The sequence below is a fragment of the Lissotriton helveticus genome, chromosome 2_1 (assembly GCF_964261635.1).
Source record: "Lissotriton helveticus chromosome 2_1, aLisHel1.1, whole genome shotgun sequence".
Lineage (NCBI taxonomy): Eukaryota > Metazoa > Chordata > Amphibia > Caudata > Salamandridae > Lissotriton > Lissotriton helveticus.
This window is the reverse complement of record NC_136059.1, coordinates 997,152,415-997,174,428: the sequence shown is the minus strand read 5'-3', so window position 1 is coordinate 997,174,428 and position 22,014 is coordinate 997,152,415. Positions and strand designations below refer to the sequence as shown.

Genomic DNA, 22,014 nt, shown 5'->3' with positions numbered 1-22,014 from the left:
TTATCCCCTGCTTTAGATCCCTTAGTGACAGGGCTTCCTTCATGCCTCCGATCTGAAGCTGCTGACGCCCACTTTATTGAAGCTTCCTAAAGCATTGTATTGAGATCCACTTTGATTGCAAGTATTAATCATTCTGTTGCTCTCATTGGCAAGATCCAACATCAGTGGCGGCTGGTGAATTTTGACAATGGTGAGCGTAAACAACCTCATTGATTTTTGGAGAGTTGAGTGAACAAACCTGAACTCTTATAGGGTAGTTCTGGCCCAAGTGGGAGTTCTCCCCTAAGATTTTTTTTAAATAAATAAGCAAAAGGTGCATCTTTAAGCACAATTTTTACATACATTTGGCACGAATTAAGAGATCCTGGAGGACCACTAATCAAATATTCAAATACTTTTGTGGTGCATCAAGCAAGCCTTATCTTTTTCATGCATGATGGAACTCATCTTCCCCACGAAAACATTGAAAGATTGGTAGCACAAAAGAGCATTTTTCAATCTAATGCCCCTTAAAATTTTGCTAGAGATGATCATGGTTTAAAAGCAGCAAATAAAATCTAGTTATGCAAGGGCACTTGCCCTATTCATTTTCATAATTCTTCTAGTATATTTCTTCCCTAAATTTTTCCTTCCAGCTCTGTCTAAGTAGATTATCTGCCATATATTATTGTGGAGTCTTTACATGGAAGATGAAGTGTGAGGGGGGGAAAAAGTAATACATATCTCATTGCAGGCCATAAAGAGCAGTGCTGGACAAATCTTACATGAAATAATTGTATTTGAAACATCAGTCTGTTAGTTTGTGAAAATGCAGATCTGTCACCATGAACTACAATATTTATATTTAATTTTCAATTAAGTAAAACTGACATAGGTCCTTTCACTAAAGGACCGTCATGTAGTGCACAAGAGAAATAGTCCAAATTCGAATGTATTTACATCTAATATTCATGGATAGTGTGTGTTTTTAATATTGTACCCGAGCAGCAGTTCATTAATATCAGTGAAGAATGACTAGTTAGTTGCTCTTGACTTATTTCTCAGTTTTTTCTGTTAGGGCAGAAGAGCGTTGCTCGGCCGAAGCTGAGAGGAGTGCCAGAGACTCGCCGCAGGAGCCGAGAAGGACGCCAGAATATCGCTGCAGGAGATGGGAAGGACGCCGGAATCTTGCCACAGGAACCAGATGTGAGCAGGTAAGTGACCCGGAAGAAGATGGACTAAATCCCAGAACACTAGAACACGAATCGTTCAGCTTTGGGATCAGGTCCTTTTTGTAGCCTTCCGTACCCGCCCGCCGTGCAGCCCACCGCGCAGCAGGTACAACACCTCATGCATAAATCTTGATAGAAATTGTGATATGGGTGAGGCCAAATGTGTAAATGAACGTAGGTATGCTTACACAAGATATATCCTAAAATATCATTAAAATATTACCCACTTGCATGTTGTCAGGCAGATAAAATGTGTGGGTATTGTACTTGCAGATTCTAGTAAATTGACCCTTCAAGGGTGTCTTGCATCTTCTTTCTCCACAGCTGCGGTTCTCCTTTAGGGCGGAGGTGCGACGCCCCGCCTGCTGGCAATGTAGCAGATGCATGAAACAAAAATGAACAAAAATGGCAATGGTGATTGCCATTCCAGTTCACCTTGCGTATGAGTTTGGGGCAGGGCCATCCCAACTTGCAGAGAGTTGCCTAAAGTGCGCATGTTGGATTGGCCGGCTATCCTGCCATGGCCAGCCCAACATACACACTTCAGGCTGCAGCAATCTATGACCTGTATAACAGCGAGGGGGAATGCAGGCACAGGCTCCTAGCCTGAAAAGGAGCACTGCCTTAAGCTGCTCCGACCCATCCTGGAGCTGCTTTCATACAAGAGAGCAGCTCCAGGATTGGTTTTGTTCATTTGCTCTAGCCGTGGTGGATTGTGGGAACAGTTCTTCTTCTTCGTTGTGCAGTCACCAGCACCTATGACTATGGCCCACATGCATCAACATTGCTATTTGCAATTCCTTTGCGAAAAATAAGGAATCGCTAATAAGGAATCGCAAATATCAATGCATGAAGAAATTGCTAAATAAATTGCGATTTCTTAAAATTCCTTAATTGCGACTCGCAAATTGCGAATCGCAGTTAAGGAATAGCTCCTCATTCATTCCTATGGGCCTAGAGGCCCATAGGAATGAATGGCAAGACATTCTCAATTTACGATTAGCAATTAGCGAATCGCAAATTGAGAATGCAATTTCAAGGGTGCAGGGGTGTCCAAAGGACACTGTTGCACCCCTGAAATTAATCTGTGCATATATGTTGTGCACACACATGCCCTAAGGGCATGTGTGTGCACAACATGACACTTTGAAAAATGCACAAAAGTGCATTTTTCAAAGTTTTCGCAAATTACCATGAGGTTCAACCTCATGGTAATTTGCTCCCCCTAAGTGCGAATTCACTATTTTTTAAAGTTTCATGCATTGCATTTAAGGAATCTCAATTTGAGATTCCTTAAATGCAATCGCAATTTAAGAAATCGCAATTTTGCGATTTCTTAAATTGTGAAAATAACAAAAATTATAATGCATCCCAAATATTCAAATTGCATTCGCAAACGGACGATTTTTGCGATTCGCACCATTTGCGAATGCAATTTGAAATGATGCATGTGCCCCATAGTGCACTGTTTAGTTTCTTGCCACTTCCCGCCTCTCACTGTGGCTGTCTTCCTTTCACGAGCATTGCCTTTTGTGTGTGCCTGAGAGGAAAAGTAAGCCTCCCCCGCCATCAATAAGTACTTTTGCTATCACCCCTTATGGTTTGATATGTGGTAAGTGCACTGAAGTGCACCCTTGCATTCATTTCACTTGAACTCTGCGGTTGCAGATTATGGCTCTCTGTTTCTGAATACAAATGAACAGGCTATGTTGTTTAATGAAGTGCACCCTTATCTGTAGGGTTCATGTGTTGATCCTGGATATTTGCCCACAACGTTGATGAAATAGTATTTGTCATTGCAAATTGCCTGACATTTATTGATTAAGTATACTTCAGATTTCGATACAGATGTGCAGTTCAGATGGTGAGAGAAGGTTCACATGGGTACAGTCTATTGCACCAACAACATGGGGGAAGTTGGCTATTTGGTAGAAGCCTTGCTTCACTTTCAAGGATTTCTGCACCAGGTTTGGAGAAGCTGATATGTTGCGGCGTCAGGCTTAATATTGCTTTAAAGACTTTGGGCAGGAAGGCTGACCAGGCTCCCTGTGACATACCAGCTACAGCAGCTACTATATGCTGGAAAGATCTAGAGGCTAAAATGTGTAGCACAGACATCAGTTTCAAATGTGCTGGTATGTCATGTGATTATAGCTTCAAGTGCTGCCTGTGTCTGACCATCACTATCTCCATTTTGGTACTCTCTGGTCAATTTCTCAAGTTTTGCTTGTTGCTCTCTGGTTGTTCTGCTCAGCCTTATTTTGGAAAACAAATTCTCTTAATTAAACATCATTTCAAACTTTCCTGAAGGTGGCACTCTTGCCTTAAACTATATCAATACATCAGAATTATCTGCTGCACACTGTAAGAAGACATCCAGTTATGAATATAAATAAAAAAGTAAAATGCCACTACCACGGATTGCTTAAAATGTTGTTTCATCCAACAAAGAATTGTCATATTTCACTGTAAACAAGGCTCAGCCATAAATGATTCTAAGAAACAAATTAAGGTTCATATTCTATAAATAATCTACATGACAGAATGTTTCGAATGAGACCTTCTCTTGACTCACCTTTGCCAATCAACTATTCCACATCACAGCCACTGACTGTTGTGACTAACAGGGAGTGTCAGCACTTCTGTGACTGAGTGGTAACGCAGCACGTGATGTGAGGGGCCGACCTCATAAGCAGAGTTTTAGAACACGAAAGTAAGAAAAAATTCCGGGTTGGGTATTTTCCCCATTTATTTCTATTGAAGCAAAGATAATTCCAGCCATTTTTGGCTTAAAAAAACTGGAGTCTCCTGCCTGAATCAGGTCTCTTGGCATATATGTTAAGCAAACAGCACCGTGTGACAATCAATTCCACTGTCCCAATCAAGCCAGTGCTGCTGCACCGCTTTTGTATGGGAACGAAGGACTGTGAAAAGGTTAGCCAGGCCATGCTCATGGGTTCAGTAACATCTTTAGGATTTATGGGGCCCTGGGCCAAACCTATTCGGGGCCCCTGTTCAGAACAGGTTTACATTTATGATTCAATTTCAGCTCTTTCATGCCCTCTTTGGCCAGGTCACTAATAGTGCACAGGCGAAATAGTCCAAGTTCTAATGTATTTACAGCTAATATTCATGGATAGTGTGTGTTTTCAAAATTGTAATCGAGTGGCAGTTTATTAATATCACTTAAATAATCTCTGTGAGACCCTCCCATTTTCTCTGCAAAATATTTGTAATAGACTCTCACACATTACCCACATTAAAAATAAATTAATGGAAAAAGGTATTTAAAACAATCTGCTTAAGAATTATTCAAAGTCATCAGGGTGAGGCTCTGCAGAACAGAGTTGAGTCTAACAGCCCCCCCCCCCCCCCCTGAAAGGCTGGGATCCCGGGCCAGAGCCTACTTTGCCCTTGCCTTAAAACGTCTCTGATTGGGCTGCACGTCAGAGCTGGCTGCACGTGTATCAGTGGCATAACGAAACCTTACGAGCCCTCGTGCAAGGTATAATGAAGGGGCCTCCGCCAAATCTCACTCCCATATGGTCTTATTCCAGCTTTAACATGTCCTCATGGGTCCGAGTTATCCCACAGATTACATCCAAAGGGGCATATTTACAAAGGCTTATCGCCACCAGAGCGTCACTTTTTTGACGTTCTGGTGGAGATAACCCCTTCGCCTTATTTATGTGGCTTAACGCCCCCTTGTAAATAATGCATCTTTCACACAGCACTTAGCATGAAAGGGGCGAGCAATGGGTGTGGCAGTGGGCGTTCCGCCACAACACCCATTGCTTTTTGGACTGCGCCACCTATTTACAAGGGTGGAGTAAATATGGGGCAGCGTCAAAAATAAGACCAGGGAATACCTGGTCTTAACCAGCGTAACAGGAAGAAATTATTAATTTCTCCTAGTTTTTGCTGTTTCTATGTGTGCTGCATTCTGCTTCCTGGAAATGAACAACCATTCCTTGCAACTCAGGCACACTTGCACTATGACACTCAACCCCAGTCACAGATCTGGGTTGAATCCATCATCGTTTATTAGCTCACTTCACCACCCCAGTTCAGTCCCAGCCATATGCAAATCATTATTGACCCTATTCCTCCTGGGAATAATCCAGACCGAACTGTCAAGGCAGGTCTTCCCTGGACTGGAAGAAAGCCTCCTGGGACTGGTTTCGGGGTAACTCCCCTCATCAGCCAGGCTAGCTTGAATCCAATGGCAAAGTGAACAATGGACCCAAGTCTGGGCATACCCTGCCAACTTAGGGCGAACAAAGCAAATACAAGGAGATGATGGACAGAGCACTGAATGTTTTCAGGCACTCACCCCCAGTAACAGATCTGGGTTGAATCCATCATTGTTCTTTAGCTCACTTCGCCACCCCAGTTCAGACGCAGCCATATGCAAATCAGTCTTGACCCTATTTCTCATGGAAATAGTCCAGACCGAACTGCCAAGCCAACTCTTCCCTGGACCAAAAACTAGAATCCTGGGCCCGGTATTGTGATAACACTCCTCATCTCCCAGGCACGTCTGGGCATACCCTGCCAACTTAGGGCAAACAAAGCAAACACAACTGCCAGTTACACAACATTAGTAATGGAATGAAGACCATCCCAGCTGCCGATCAACCTCCTTTGGGCCCCTTTGGCCATCTACAAATGGACTTCATACAAATGCTTAAATGTGTTTTTTATTCTTAGTACTGTGATTGTTTGGATTCTTTCAGTGTGGACTGAAGCATATTCATGTGCAAGAATGGAAGCTACAACCATGGCTAAGAGCAGGCAGAGAGAGTTCACTTTGCTATTCGGTATCCCACAGCGTCTTTCAAGCCACTAAAGACCACATTTCATTTCAGAAGTAGTTCAGGAGATTTGCAAAGCTTTAGGGATCAAACAACACTTCCACTATCATGAGATAATAGCAAGACTAATAATAATATAGCAAAAATATGCTCCAAAGGCCAACTGAAATGGGTTGACACCTTACCTTTGCTTCGAGGTCAATCAAGGTCATTCCTAATTAAAGGACTGAATTGAGCCCAACGAAAATCGAAAATGTTATGGGACACCATATGATGATGTCATTAAATCCACCTGTTCCTTCTGCTAAGTTAGACTTTCAATTGCATGATGATGCAGTTCTCCAGTACTGTTGAAAATGTATTTGCTGTCTCTACAGTTTCTTTTCTCAAGTTCAAGCTTCCTTACCTGACTGCCCATTGGAGGTCTGCCATACCCTTCGGTGAGGTGATTGCGTCTTCTTAAGGTGCACCAAAATAAGTCCTCCTTGCAGCCCTGGTAGAGGGAAACATCTCTGGTGCTCCTCCTCAACATAGCTGTTAAGAGGCGTGGATTTCCCAGGTGGAGCCACTCCTCCCAGTGCAAGCGTGCAACACCCCCAATGGAAGCCATCTCTGGGCCTGCACCAACAGCCAGACCAGGACCACCTGCATGGAATTGACCCTTTTTCTGCTTCTTCTGCAACCAGATGGGACATTCGGGCAACCAGTCCTGTCTGTTCCTGATGGGAACCAGCCAATCTTTCATGCTTCCCTCCAACCACACAATGATGTGCCTACCACCTCTTATCGTTAAAACCTCAGGTCGAGGTGAACAGCAGGTCTTCCTGACACTGGATTCCCCTGTGAGTCTGACCAGCTCTCTTTGATGCAGCTCTTGTTCTCTGGATCCTGATAGGATACCTCATAAAAGTGTAATGGGACACTAGCAGAAAGTCAAACTGCAATGTGCCTGTCCTCAAACTTCACTGTGCCTATACGGGAACAGAGCCGTAGATCTGTCATCCAGAACAACTCCTACATACTGTTGCTAGAGAAATATCATAAAAATGTAGTCTTTCTTCCAGCTGGGTTTGCAGTCACATTCTGCTGACAAATTTCTGGGAATTCGCCTTTGACCAGAGAGCCCCTCATCAAAAAGAACCTTGCACTGAAATGTTCTTCAATGGGCACTGTGTATCTGAGTGGGCAGGCACCACCCTGACAGATACTGAAGATATGAACATCTTGTACCACATCAAAAGATACTTTCTATCAGACACTTTTCATCTTGCTTACTCAGAGTGTGGGCAGTTTTGTGAATAACTGAGATCCAAGTAATTGGACCATCTTGGTGGGCCAAAGTGAGTGTGACAGTGTTCTGGAGACAGTACTGGACACCATTATCCCCTTTGAAAACCGCTCTCCCACTGGTAAGTTGTTTCAGAAGTGCTATTTCTGAGAAAAGTATATTCATTTCTTTTGTGGCAATTATGCTTATACTTGGGTGACTCAAGACTGGACTGAGGCATGTTAGACTGGATATGCGTCCCCTGCTGTCGGACCGTCTTCCAAGCATTTCCTTCAGCGATTACAGAGACGATGTGAAGTGTGCAGAACAAACAAATTCTTCCCCATTGTTTTTCTCAATTATGGTGTAGGTTTGGCTATCTGTGAAATGAGACAGAATGCTAAACTACTACAAAAAGTCACTAAGGCTACAGCCATTTCAGTAGGCCTGATAACCAATCAGCTAAAGCCCAGAAGGCTATGCACTGCAAAAAAGAATGGCCCTTGTGTTTGCTGTCAAAGGAGGGGTTTGTGCCATATTTGGGTCAGAATGTTCTATACACTCACCATATACCTCTCTCAGCATCCATAAACAAATAGATCGCATCCCAAGTAATAGGAAATTACAAAACATTTAAAGTGTTTTATGAAAGGAAATGCCATCTGGTCTTGGATACCTGTGATATTTGGGAGATTGAGAATTAACAGCCTTATTCATCAACGGGCCGTTTTGCGAGCCCCTAATAGCGATTCATAGCGAATCGCTATTAAGGACTCGCAAAACGGTATTCATGTAGGAATTGCTAAATAAATAGCGATTCCTACACATTCCTTATTTGCGAGTAGCAAATTGCTAATCGCAAATAAGGAATAACTCCCCATTCATTCCTATGGGCCAAAAGGCCCATAGGAATGAATGGGGAGTATTCCTTATTTGCGATTAGCAATTAGCTAATCGCAAATAAGATAGCGATTTAAAGGGTGCCAGGGGTGTCCAAAGGACACCCTTAGCACCCCTTAAATGCAAATTGAAACAGGTGTTGCGCGCACACATGTCCAAAGGACATGTGTGTGTGCAACATGCAACTTAGAAAAATGCTTTTAAAAGCATTTTTCTAAGTTTTTGCTATTTACCGAGAGGTCTGACCTCTCGGTAAATAGCGGCCCAAAATTGCATTTTCGCAATTTTAAAATGCTTCATGAATTGCATTTAAGGAATCTCAAATAGAGATTCCTTAAATGTAATTCCTCGCAATTTAGCGAATTAGCAATTACCGATTTTTGCATTTGGGATGATGAATCCCAAATGCAAAAATTGCGCTCGCAAAGGGCCAGATTCTCAGAATCTGGCCCTTTGCGAGCGCAATTCGGCTTGATGAATCAGGCTGTAAGATTTTTGAACGCATATAATATAGAGAAGAAGATTTATGCACGAAAAGGGAAAAGGGGAAGGACATTAGGCTTAAGAATATGGCAACCCATAAGTAGGTGGAAGGAGGGGGCCGCAGGTAGACCCAAGAAGGGCTTAATGTTTAATCATGGTAAAGTATGAAATATAAATACTGATGGTGGAAGTGCGTAATGAATTGTTTGTATATCTTGAAATAGAACTCATTTAGCTATGAAGTAATAATGCTGAACAATGTATAATGTGTAAAGTATGTGCAACATGGAAAATAATAAATATAATTTAAAAAAAGATTTTTTAAATAATACGAGCAATATTTCTTACCTGGCTAACTGTATATATTTTGATTATGCATCATTCATCATGATTGCAGATATAAAGGCATTACTCCTGATTATCTGCTTGAAAGTGCTGATGAAACCAAAAGGTAAGTAGAAAAACAAAAAATTAACAGTGATGAATTTCAAGCTGAAAGTTGGGAAGAGGATGTAGCCTTAAGGCTAGAGCGGCCGACCTCAAAGGTGGAGGGCCGGGTTCGCGTCTCGGCAACGACGCTCAACATCCTGTGATTCTGGGCAAATCACTTAATCTGCCCGTGGATAACAAAAATGAATGTGTCCTTGTGTAACGAAACTGGTGCTCATGTAAAGCGCTCTGATACCCGATATCTTCGGGTCTAGTTCGCGCTATATACAACTCTAAAAAAAAAAAAAAGTTAAATGCCATAGAATGGTTGTATTTTTCACCTCATATTGAAAAAGAATGGATTGTAAAATCACGTTTATACCGGCGTAAAGTACCATTGAAGCCTTTGCATTATTGTACATTAACATTCATTATAAATCCACTGTTATCTTGTATGTCAGTGTCGAGCGTTGCATTTTCGCCTGACTGCTCTAGAGAGTGTAGCCTTGCTTTGAAGGTAACATAGACAAGCGAGAACATATAGATTTAGTAAGGTTAGCTTTCTTACACCCTCTACCTTATCTCCATCCCAAGAAGATGAGCTATGCACCTGCTCAATATTCCACTTGCTGCCTTATACAAAATGGATTACAGAAAGTTAAAAATAAAGTGAATTTAGCATTGTGTGCTCCAACAACTCAGTCGGCAAAGCCCTAGTCTATTAACATTGTGAATTTACATTTAGAACATATTTGCTCCTTGCTTTATTTTTGCATGAAACATGTATTAGACTTCTGTGGGCTTCTCAGAGTGTTTCTTTTGTTCCACAACCCTTTTGCAACAATCAAGTGATAGTATGAGTGTAAGCTGAGTAATTATGGATAAGTGTTTTAAAGAAGGTCTCGAGTTGGCAGAGGTATGCACCCTGTCCACGTAGGGACCACCACTCTAGTCAGAGTAAGCTTGATACACACTTAATAACCTATTCTCACCCTCTGGTAGCTTGGCACAAAGCAGTCAGGCATATCTAAAGAGGCAATGTCTAAAGTATTTCTGCTATTCAAGTGCCACTATTACCCTATAGTGGCATCCCTGTGGCGTGGGCACACATTAAGTTCTCTTGAAACGAGATTCCACAAATATTGGTATCACTTTTTATTCATTAATCTTCATGATAAATCTTCAATTCAGTGTAACATTCAATAAGCGTGATAAACGTTCTTTATATCCATCATATTTTAACACAATGCCAACTGCTCCAATGCATTTCGGGTTATTTACCCTTCATCTGGGAGCTCTATAACATAAAAATATAGCACTAAGTATACATCCACAACTATGGTTATTAAGATCTATTTGTCATACTAAACATAACAAGCAGGTAGGGATGAAGTGAGGAAGTGGTGCGAGTGGTCGACTGTTAAGGTCTACTGCACTGGAAAGCTCAAACAGAGAGCGCGGCTTCCTTGAAGTGCGTGCTGCGCTCATCATTAAAGTTCAAAAAATGTTTTTAAAAAAGCTGAAACACAGAGCACAGTGTCCCTGAAGTGGGTGCCAGGCTCAGCATTAAAGTTAAAACATGTTTTTAAAAAGCTGAAACAGAGAGCGCAGTGTCTCTAAAGTGGGTTCCGTGCAGAGCTTTAAAGTAAAAAGAAAACCCATTAAAACAGAACGTGCAGTGTCCCTTACTTGGGTGTCGCACTGAGCATTACAGCAGCAGAGATTTGATTTTCAGTGTGATATTGTGCCCTCTGGATGAAGTGGCAAGGAGCAGTGTGTCCATGCAATAAATCTCTGTGAGTTGAGGAGGAGCCGCGCCGGCGACCAAGATGGCTGCTTGAGCATCGGCCCCCCCGGCCGCCACATCCTGACCGACTAACCGGCACAGTCTCCTGAACCCCGTCCCTACCATCGGGTGGGGGACCAGCACCTGAGTCGCTAGGTGAAATTCTGGCTCAATCGGCTGCTTCGGCGACCGAATATCGTCTTTGGGAAAATTGGGGCCTGTGGTCTCGGGGACCGGGACCCCAGGTGTGGAACCATCCGGGGTGGAGTGCAACAACATCGGCTTCCGGGACCGGAAGTGGCCGGTCGGATCTTATTCTGTCGCATCCGGGTGGCGGCCGGGACGTCTTGGGCCTCTCTACCCCGCTCAGAGGTTAACCATCGCAGGGCCTGCCTACGCTCGACTGAGGAGTGGTGGGTTTCTCCTGCCTTTGCGATCGAGATGGCGTCGAGAGACCTTGAAAAGCTTCCGCTGAAATCCTTGAAATCTACTCGGCAGGTCCAGTCAAACCGAATTGATAAGTATGCCGTCTCCAAGGGGTCACCAGTTGATTTGAAACGAACCCCGGCTGGGGGTGCGGAAGGGGTTTCGGTCGGTGACGATCCCACCATGAAAGACCTGATGGCTGCCATCACTGGGGTCCAATCTTCCTTGGGCAAGATGTACACGAAACTGGACATTGTCGCTATTAAAGTGGGTCTCATCAGGGTTGACCTCACCAAGACTACTGAGAAGGTCAAGACCCTTGAGGTTAAGACGGTGAGTCTCCTCGAGTATGTCTCCGTGCTCCAGAAGGAAGTGGGTGACCTTAAGGCGGCCCGACATCAAATTGATCGGAAACTCGACGAGTATGAGGGTCGGGCGCGCCGCAACAATGTCCTCATTTTGAGGGTTCCGGAACGATCCGAGGGGGTGACCCAAGACCTCTTTGTTGAGGAGCTCATCCTGAAACACCTCAAGCCTAAAGGCCTCGGTAATTTTTTCACTGTGAAGAGGGCACACAGGATCCCCGGTGGCCACCCGAAGGTTGGGGCGCCTCCGCGTCCCATCATTGCCCGGGTCCTGAACTTTCGGGACCGGGACGCTATCCTGCAAACGGCGAGGTACACGGGCCCGTTGGCCTACGAGAACGCTTCGCTGTTGTTCTTACCGGACTCCACTCAGATGGTGCAGAGACAACGGCAAGGGTTTATGTCCATCAAATGGCGGCTGAGGGACTGGGACATGAAGTACTCCATGATGTATCCGGCTCGTCTGAGGATCGAACACGATGGAAAGACTTGGTTCTTCGATTCTCCTGACATGGCTGCGGACTGGCTGGATCGAATTGAGGGCTCGGACTCTGGGGCTCAGGCCCGAACAGACAGTGAGGAACAGTGAACTGTTTTAGACTATAAGCCGCACTGATGCTGTCGCTGGCACAGAGGGTCTGGTAGGGGTTGTTCGTTCTCCCCCCCCTTCTGGACTATTTTTGTCCGTGACTCTTTTTGTGCCTTTACCAGATGGGGGGGATAGTGGTCGGTTTGGGGTGGGGGGGTGGGGCGGGTGCCCTGTTGTAAGGTCCTCCTCCGTTTTTCTACCTTTAGATAATTGTAGTTAGTTGGGGGCGACAGGCACACTGCGAGTTGGGGATGTGCATTTGCTACATGCAGGGGTGCAGGGTGGGGGGTTGGAGGTTTGGATGTTGGGGGTTTTTGTGTGTTGGTTTGTTTGTTATGTTATGTTATGTTATGTTATAGGGGGATTTTTATAGGGCGCAGCTACTCCGAAGAGTGTCCCGGCTCTTTAAGATCCTCAGTGGCACCGAATAAAAGAGAGCAGAAGCAACTTACTGAGAGAAGAGCAGAGTCTTGAGATCCTTCCTGAAGGCCAGCAAATTACCATTGGTTCTAAGGGAAAGGGGTAGAGCGTTCCACAATTGGGGAGCAAGGCATTTAAAGGAGCGTCCACCACACCGGGCGCGCCGAATCGCTGGTACGACGGCCAAGGCCAAGGTGGAAGATCTAAGTGATCTGGAAGGTTGATAGAAAGTCAACCGTTTCCGAAGATACCTGGCACACAAGCCGTCCAGCGCTTTAAAGGCAATTGTCAGTGTCCATGCGCTTTCTAATTGGGAGCCAGTGGAGAGATTTGAGCAAAGTACTGGCACTGGCTCTCCTAGTGAGGCCGAAGATGGCTCGCGCGGCACAGTTCTGGACTACTTGCAGGCGTGAAAGGAGAAATTCGGGGAGGCCCAGATACAGTATATTGGCGTAGTCGAGGCGGGAACCTATCAACGCCTGCACCGTTACTCTTCTGTGGTCCAGCGACAGTAAGGGCAAAAATTTTCTTGTCATCTTAAGGATGGCAAAACATTTGCCGACCAAGCCAAAGACCTGAGCTTTGAGAGAGAGAGACCATTGTCAATTTGTACTCCAAGATTTTTTGCAACCGCCGAGTCGCTGACGGAAGGAAACATGGCGGTCGGCCACCAGGCCTTCCACCTGGGGTCAGCGGGGCAGCCGAAGAAGAGCACTTCCGACTTATCGGAGTTGCACTTGAGGCCGTTCAGCTGAAACCAGCCGAAAACGGCCTCAAGGCAGCCCTTAATGTTCTTGCCATCAAAGTCGGAGTTTCTGTCGCACGTGAAAAGGAGCTGGGTATCATCCGCGTACGACACGATCTGGGCTCCGTGGGCCTCTGCCAGTGCCGCCAAAGGGGTCATATAGATGTTAAAGAGAGATGGGCTCAAAATGGAGCCCTGAGGAACTCCCACCTCCAGAGGCGGCATCATGGCAGAGACGGGAGGAGCCCAGACCGTTTGTTGGCGATTGGCCAGAAAGGAACACCGACCCCCTCAGACCAATCTCCGAGAGTCTAAAAAGGAGACGGTCATGGGGGGCGGTGTCGAAGGCCGCAGAGAGGTCAAGCATTACCAACATGGCTTTGCCCCGTGAGTCCAGGGTTTCCTTAATGGCCTCGGTGACTTCGAGCAAGGCAGTTTCGGTACTCATGTTGGATCGAAACCCCGACTGAGAATGTTGAAGAATGTTATGCGTCTCAAGGAAATTAGCAAGGGTGGCATGGGCATGCTTCTCCACCACTTTCGCAAGTGCTGGCAAAAGGGAAATGGGTCTGTAATTTGCATAACCATTGGGATCAAGGTTAGTTTTTTTTAAAAGGGGCAAAATGAGGGCCTGTTTCAACTGCTGAGGGACCACCCCTGTACTAAGGGAAAGGTTAAGCACTGGGTTAACTAAAGGATTTAGTTCATGTGCCACTTTGGCGAGAAATTTAGCAGGGCAAGGGTCAAGGGGGGATCCTGATTTTAATGTGGTAAGTAGGTCCAGAGAGGCCTGAAAGGTAAGGGGAGGAAAGACCCAGAGAGAGGGGCCCTCAGGGTGGGAGGAAGCGAGGGGCAGAGGCAATTCCGGAGCTGTAGCCGCGCCATCGGACACAAAAGAGGCCTGGATGGACTTGATTTTGTTAGCAAAAAAATTTGCAAGCTCAGTGATCCAGCGTTCGGAATGCAGACTTCTGGGGGTGCACCAGGAGGGAGAGGTGAATTCCTAAACTACCCTGAAGATTTCTTTGTAAGAGTTGGAGGCAGTTTCGATTCTTTTTGCAAAGTAAGACTTCTTATGTACGGTAATGTCGCGATGGTATTTCCTAATGGAGTCCCTATAGGCTTCCTTGGATCTGGAGTCATACTGCCTGCGCCATGCTCTTTCAGCTATTTTGCACTGCAGCCGCTTCTCTGCCAGGGCAGGAGAAAACCAAGGGGCAGACGCTCGCGAGGGAATGCCCCGGGGTGAAAGAGGAGGAGCAAGTTCGTCCAGTTGTAAAGTGAGCCAGGTCTGCAAGAGCTCCAGTTCAGTTTTCAGCACCCCAGTCAGCTGGCAAGGGTGAGTACATAATGCCTGCGCCAGCATGGCGGTCGAAACTCGGTGGAAGGCTCTGACATCCTGTGCTTGGCGGGCAGGCCCACTGGAGGAGATTTATCCGAGGTGAATGATCTGAAATTCCACTAAAAAGTGATCGGACCAGAGAACCGGAACAGGGGAGGACATTTCAATCGGAATGGTCGAGAAGACTTGGTCCAGAGTGTGCCCTTTACTGTGTGTGGGGGCCAGGAGATGTGGGATGAGCCCCAGTGACAAAGTGATGTCATTCAACTTAATGCTGTCAGGGGCATCCACCATATCCATGTGGATATTAAAATCTCCTAAGAGTAAACAGTGTTTGGATCTGAGGCAGAGCGCGGAGATTACAGAGTGGAGCTCATCATGAAAGGAGCCCATCGGGCCCGGTGGCCTATAAACAAGCAGTCCTGAGCACGATTGGTGAGGCGAGAGGGATAGCGAGAAACACAAGGTCTCACATCCCCGAATTTCATCCGTCGGTATGACTGAGCAAGCAAAGCGATTGTCGACCACCAAGGCAACCCCACCTCCCCTACCTGTGGCTCTGTCTTTCCTAAAGATAACATAATTGGATGGGATCGCCGTAGCAATATCCGGTCCAGAGCCCTCTCCCAGCCAAGTTTCAGTTAGGAAAAGACATATGGGTTTTACATCTGTCAGTAGATTATAAACATCTAGTGCATGTTTCACCAAGGACCTGGTGTTAAGTAGAAGACACTTGCTGTAGTTGGGGGGGGGGGGAGGAAATGACACCATTGGCTGGTAACCAACTGCAGCCTGGGCAGCGCCTGTTACCTTTAGATTGTTTTGGGAAAACTGAACGGCAGGTGTTCCTCTGGATTCTGAGGACCAGAAGCTCCTCCTTGGTGTATGTAATCATCCTAGCCCGCTTGCACAGCCCGGCCCGGCCTCGTCCGCCTCCGGGACGCTGACGGGCGCAGACGGGCTTTCCTTTGGCGCTCCTTAGGCGCGTCCGCTGCGCGGAGAAGAGGGCACCTAGTTATGAGGCGTCGCTGGCCGGCGAGAGGTAGCACCACTAGCCTGCCACCCCGTAAGCCAGCCTACCCCCAAGATGGCCGCTGAGGAAATGCGCGGCCCACAGGTCCCACAGTACCCTTCAGCACCTCATCGGCTGAATGGGAGAGGACACTGTGCAGGGCAGCGCGGCGCGGACCGCAGAGAGTGAGGGATAGCAAAAGTCCGAAGAGCGGAGAAAGCCTAAGGTCACCCGGCTTTCCGCCTCAGGTGCCTCGAAGGAGCAAGTAAGTGCAATAAGAAATAAAAGGAGGACACAAAGTGAAAAAGCTAGAAGTCAGCCAATAAAATACGAAGCTAGTAATCAGCCCAAAAAATGCAACAAATAAAGTACATTAGTTAAAATCAGTTTAAAATTCGGCTCGTAGTCAGCGCTGTAACAATCACTCGCCCACACCCGGCGTCCGCCTCAGGTGTAATGGGAGAAGTGAGGATCTAACCAGGGCAGCACTCTCGCAGAGTTATGAGGCGTCGCTGGCCGGCGAGAGGCAGCACCACTAGACTGCCGCCCCGTGAGCAAGCCTACCCCCAAGATGGCCGCTGAGGAAATGCACGGCCCACAGGTCCCACACTACCCTTCAGCACCTCATCGGCTGAATGGGAGAGGACACTGTGCAGGGCAGCGCGGCGCGGACCGCAGAGAGTGAGGGATAGCAAAAGTCCGAAGAGCGGAGAAAGCCTAAGGTCACCCGTCTTTCCGCCTCAGGTGCCTCGAAGGAGCAAGTAAGTGCAATAAGAAATAAAAGGAGGACACAAAGTGAAATAGCTAGAAGTCAGCCAATAAAATACGAAGCTAGTAATCAGCCCAAAAAATGCAACAAATAAAGTACATTAGTTAAAATCAGTTTAAAATTCGGCTCGTAGTCAGCGCTGTAACAATCACTCGCCCGCACCCGGCGTCCGCCTCAGGTGTAATGGGAGGAGTGAGGATCTGTTTTGTATGACCAGGGATTGCTATGGGTGCCTTCGGATCTGCTCTTCATTGGTATGCTGTATGGCTTCTGTTAGACAGGGTCTGGGGTTCTCTATCCTCAGCTGGAATGTGAATGGATTGGGTGATAAGATAAAGCGCACTATGGTGAGTCAGTTAATTAGGCGGCACTCGCCAGACGTAGTATTGCTGCAGGAAACGCATCTCATGGGAAAGCGATGTATGGCGCTGCACAGGGGAGGGTACAAGCTTGCTGCACACGCTGGTTTCACGTATGGCTCTAGGGGTGTGGGCATCTTAGTGAAGAACTCCTTTCCCTTTACGGTCCGATCGACTTGGGCTGATAATCGTGGCCGTTATGTTGGCATATCGGGGCTCTGGGAGGGTAGGCCTGTTACCTTTGTGTCTATTTATGTCCCCCAGCGCTGCAGGTTGACACATCTCATGACTTGGGCCGGATGTTCCTCACTTTACCCGTCAGCACCATGGTGCTTGGCGGGGACTTTAATGCAGTCATGGATGGCGAGTTGGATAGGCGCCCCTCCCGTGTGTTGCTGCCCTCTCGTAGGTGGTTGCCCGACTTTCTTTCTGCGTCGGAATTAGTAGATGGTTGGCGTCTCAGACATCCGAGTGCTATCGAGTATACGCATGCCTCGGCGGCGCCTCTCTCCCTCTCGAGAATTGATCACGTATTATTGCCAGCGGCTCAGGCAGCCTTTGTTCGGGATGTAGCTCATCTGGCTCGGGGGGTTTCTGACCACTCGCCGATTTGGCTTCGGCTGTGTATGGGACAGGAGATGTTGGTAGAATTGCCCCCATAAACGCGTGGCGTCTAAAAGACCCAGTGGTAAAAAAAGGAACTTGTGCGGGTTACGGATAGTTATTTTCGTGAGAATGAGGGTTCGGTCACGTCGAGGTGCTCCCTTTGGGAAGCGTACAAGACTGTTGTGAGAGGGGAGGTCCTCTCCCTTGTCTCTGGGCAGAAGAAGAAGAGGAGGGTGAAATTGGATAGAGTGGAGGTGGAGCTCTTGGCATTGGAAATTGCGGTTTCCTCCGGGAGTGACTCTGGGGCGAGTCATCGCCTCGGGCTGCTCCGGGATGAATACAAGACTCTGACACATGACGGTGCGAAGGCACAGCACGCCAACACACAGTGTAGGATCTATGAGCATGGGGACAAGGCAGGGAAGTTGATTGCTTGGCTGGAAAAGGGTGGCTGGGGGTCCCGTTTGGTGCCGGAGCTGCATATTGCGGGCTCCGGGGCCACTTCAGATCCTCAGTTGATAGTTGAGGAGTTTGCCCGATATTACGAGGAGGTGTATTCCTCGGCTGGCACTTTTAATGAGGTGGATAACGCTGACATGATACGGGATATACCCATGCCTGCCTTGTCGGATGATCATAGGAAATTGTTGGACTCCGCCCTCACGGATGATGAGGTGGCGATGGCTATTAGGGGGACCATTCTGGCAGGGCTTCTGGCCCTAATGGTCTCCCCATCGAATTGTTCAAGCCATATGCTAATCGATTGGCCCCGTATTTGAAGGACATGTATATGGAAAGCCGGGATCGCGGGGAGTTGCCCTACGATCAACGTGTTGCTAACATCGTAGTCATTTACAAGGAAGGTAAACCTAGATTAGACTGTTCTTCGTACCACCCAATTTATTTGTTCAATGTGGAACCTAAGGTTTTGGCTAAACTGCTTGCCACCCGCTTGGTGAAAGTCATTTCGACCTTGATCCATCCGGATCAGTCCGGTTTTATGCCGCGGCGTAACACCACCCTTAATCTTCGCCGGCTACATGGCGTGGTGGCGGGTGCGTCTCGCATCCGCGAGCCGGCCGTGTTGTTGTCTCTGGACGCTACTATGGCCTTTGACCGGGTGGAGTGGCCTTATCTTTTCGCGGTTCTGACGAAGCTGGGGTTTGGCCCCGTCTTTATTGGCTGGGTTCGTCTTCTTTACTCGGCCCCCTTGTCTCGGATGGTCGTGAATAATCATAGGTCCCGTAACTTTTCTCTTGGACGAGGAACTCGACAGGTCTGCCCCCTCTCGCCCCTCTTATTTGCCTTGGCCCTGGAGCCGCTCGCGGCCTGGGTGCGGTGGGATCGCTCGATCAGAGGGTTGCGTTGGACTTCGGAGTGGGAGGACAAGATCTCGCTTTATGCTGATGATATTCTGCTGTACTTGACCTCCCCTCGCAGTTCCCTCATCGTTTTTATGGACGTCCTTGCTATCTTCGGGAGATACTCGGGCCTTGCGATTAATTGGGCGAAGTCGGTCCTTTTTTTTTTTGAGCGGGGATCCCCCTAGGGTGCCTGAGAACTGTCCTGGGAAATCGGAATTGGTCGGTTTTCGCTACCTTGGGATCCAGATTTCTAAGGATCCCAGGGTGCGTTTCCGTTTGAATCTGTTGCCCCCCTTGGCCAGACTTCGTGCGGATGTTGCGCGTTGGAAGACGCTGCTGCTCTCTCAGTTGGGCCGAGCTGTCCTTTTTAAGATGATGGCTCTCCCGCTATTTTTGTATGCTTTACAGAACTCCTTTGACCCTGTGCCCCCGTTGTATTTTAGTGAGATTGAGTCTTTGCAGCGTAGGCTTCTGTGGGAGGGAAGGCCGCGCATTGCACTGTCAAAATTGATGCTTCCTTGGTATGACGGGGGTATTGGTCTGCCAAATATCCGGAAATATTACTGGGCGTCCCAGTTGGCATCAGCCATGCTATTTACGGTTCACCGGTCGATCCGGGTTATGCGATGGACCGTGGTCAGGTGCCGGGGGAGAGTACACCCGGGTTTTATATGCGAAGCGCGGTCGTTTCCCGCTGGTGGGGCCTCCCTCGATCTCCACGAGGGTGTGGCATGAGGCCAACAGGGATCTTAAATGGGCTGGGCGCTTGACACTAGCCACTCCGTTGTGGAGTTCGGAGATGGTGGGGATGCTCTGGAAAACGAAGGGGTTTGATCGTTGGGACCTGATCGGTATAACACAGGTGCGTGATGTGTGGGGTAAGGGCAGACTGCTGACGTTTGAGGAGTTGCAGGCTAAATATCAGCTGAATGAGACTGAACGGTTTCGATACCTTCAGGTTAGTCATGCCTTGTGTGCTGTTCTCCCCAGGGGCGAGACACCGCCGGTGGCCTCCCCGCTCGAGGATCGATTGCTTGATGGCCATGTGCCCACTAAGACGATTTCCTTAACTTACAGCAAGCTGGTCAATCACACCAAGGACCCCTTGGTGCTGTTGCGTGGACAGTGGGTCGCCGATGGCTTTGTTCTTGATGAGGAGGATTGGAGGGGGGCGTTGTCGTCCCCTAAGGAAGTGGCGGTCCCCATGAGACTTCGATTAGTTCAACTACGGATTTTGCACCGTTCCTACATCACGGGTCCGGGATTGCTGAGGATGGATTTGGCTGGGTCTGCTGACTGTCGGAGGGGGTGTGGGCTGCCTGGGACATTCCTGTAAATGTAAATGTATTGCGACTTATATAGCGCACGTATCACCCGAAGGCATCAAGGCGCTTGCCTTGGGAACCCGTCCTGGCTTTTTCCCTGTGAGATAACCCCTACTGGGTATCCCCAGGGTGAAAGCCAGGCATCCCGCAGCGGGGTGGGCCACAGTAGTGGAGATTAAGCAACTATTGCCCAGAGTTGCAGCGTGGGACCCCATGATTAGAATAGGCACCGAGGCGAGAATTATCGAGTCCGTGGACATTTTGGGCTCAGGACCCTGCGCGTCGGGAATTGAACCCTGGTCCCGGGCCAGACCTCTTCATCAGGGTCTGCCGCTCTAATCAGTGAGCCACACTCCTCCACATTCCTGCACATTCTGTGGGAGCGTGAAAGGGTTCGTGATTTCTGGGCCAAATTGCATTCGAAAATGAGTGTAGTATGGGGAGTGAGGGTCGAGATGGAGGCGAGGAGATGCCTGCTGAGACATGGTAAGGTCTGGGTGGCTCTCGCTTATGCGGTTGCTAAGCGGAATATAGCACAGCTTTGGGGTGCTTCTCGGGCACCTCGGGTTGGGAAATGGATGGATGACCTTGACTGGTGTATGTTTCGTGAGAAGTCGGTGTATGTGTCCAGGGGGCAACCCCGCAAATGGGTCAAGATCTGGGGAACCTGGAATGCCTACCGAGGCGATATCTGTGAACCACCGGAATTGGATCCTGCCAGTGTGGACCAAGAGGATGCCTAGGCCCGTTTTCTTCTTTTAATTGATTGCTATTTCCTTCGGAAGCCTGCATCTCTATATTTGTAACTGTGGTCACCCGATGCTCTCTGGTCGATGTTTGTATATGTATGGTTTGTTTCTTTTTGTCAATAAAAAGAATTTAAAAAAAATTGAGAAACAGCTATGTGCATTAGAGACTGGCCCTTGCTCAAGGGCAGCTTCCCATTGCATGATTTAAGCACCCCAGCGGCCTGGAGGAGGCGATGATTAAAGAAAATAGTCTTCACCGACTTACAAAGCAGACCATGTAAGACACAACTAAAAGGTCCAGTCGTTATGGGAGTCTACAAATGCAGACAAAGCAGTGCCAAGGAGGGACTACTAAGCCTATTCACAAATGAAAAGCAACAATTTCACAAGGACAGTGACAGGAGCCAATTGGAAAGAGGGGTGGGAAATGGGTGGAGCTTCTATGCCGTACCTTAATACAGCATGCCTCACCGCACATGCGCTGCCCTGCTTGACCTAAAAAGGAAGAGAAATAAAGTTATTTCTCCTCATTACCTTTCCCCTGGGGAGGCGCATTCCAAATTTTACAGATCCTTGTAAATCTTGGAATGTGTTAAAACCCATGGGTGTTGCATGGGAACACCCAAAGCAACGCCCATGGAAGGCCTTCTTGGCGTAGAGTAAGTTCCTTACTCCATATCTTTGAGGCCATGCAAAGCCAAGCAGAGTGGCATCGCCTCATCTCGTAGACATGATTGAGAGGCCTGCGCCATCGCAGCGTCGTAAAAAGGGACGGTTCCAGTGGCTCAAGCCTCTTGTAAATGAGGCCATAAATTCTAGCACTTCCCGTCATGGCCTGTAAAAGTTCCTACTCCATCTTGCCTTGAAAAAACTGGTCCGGTTGAAAGGATGTGCAAGCCTCCTGGGCCAGACATCCTTGATTGGAATAGGGTCATTGGCTATGGAGCCAAGCTTCACAGCCTACACCAAGCCCCGAGCACTGATTTCTTGACCTAGGCAGGAGGAATGCAACCAGATGGGGCAAGGCACAAGAAGCATAGTCAAATGGGAGCA

General features: G+C 47.6%; 1 long non-coding RNA gene across 1 annotated transcript in view; it reads left to right on the top strand.

Moving 5' to 3' along the window:
- The window catches only part of LOC144818392 (uncharacterized), a 264,107-nt gene that overhangs the window by 156,582 nt on the left and 85,511 nt on the right, over nucleotides 1-22,014 (top strand). The window contains exons 2-3 of the long non-coding RNA XR_013607096.1: nucleotides 1,058-1,193; nucleotides 9,073-9,126. This is a non-coding gene — a long non-coding RNA (uncharacterized LOC144818392). The remainder of the gene's footprint in view (nucleotides 1-1,057; nucleotides 1,194-9,072; nucleotides 9,127-22,014) is intronic.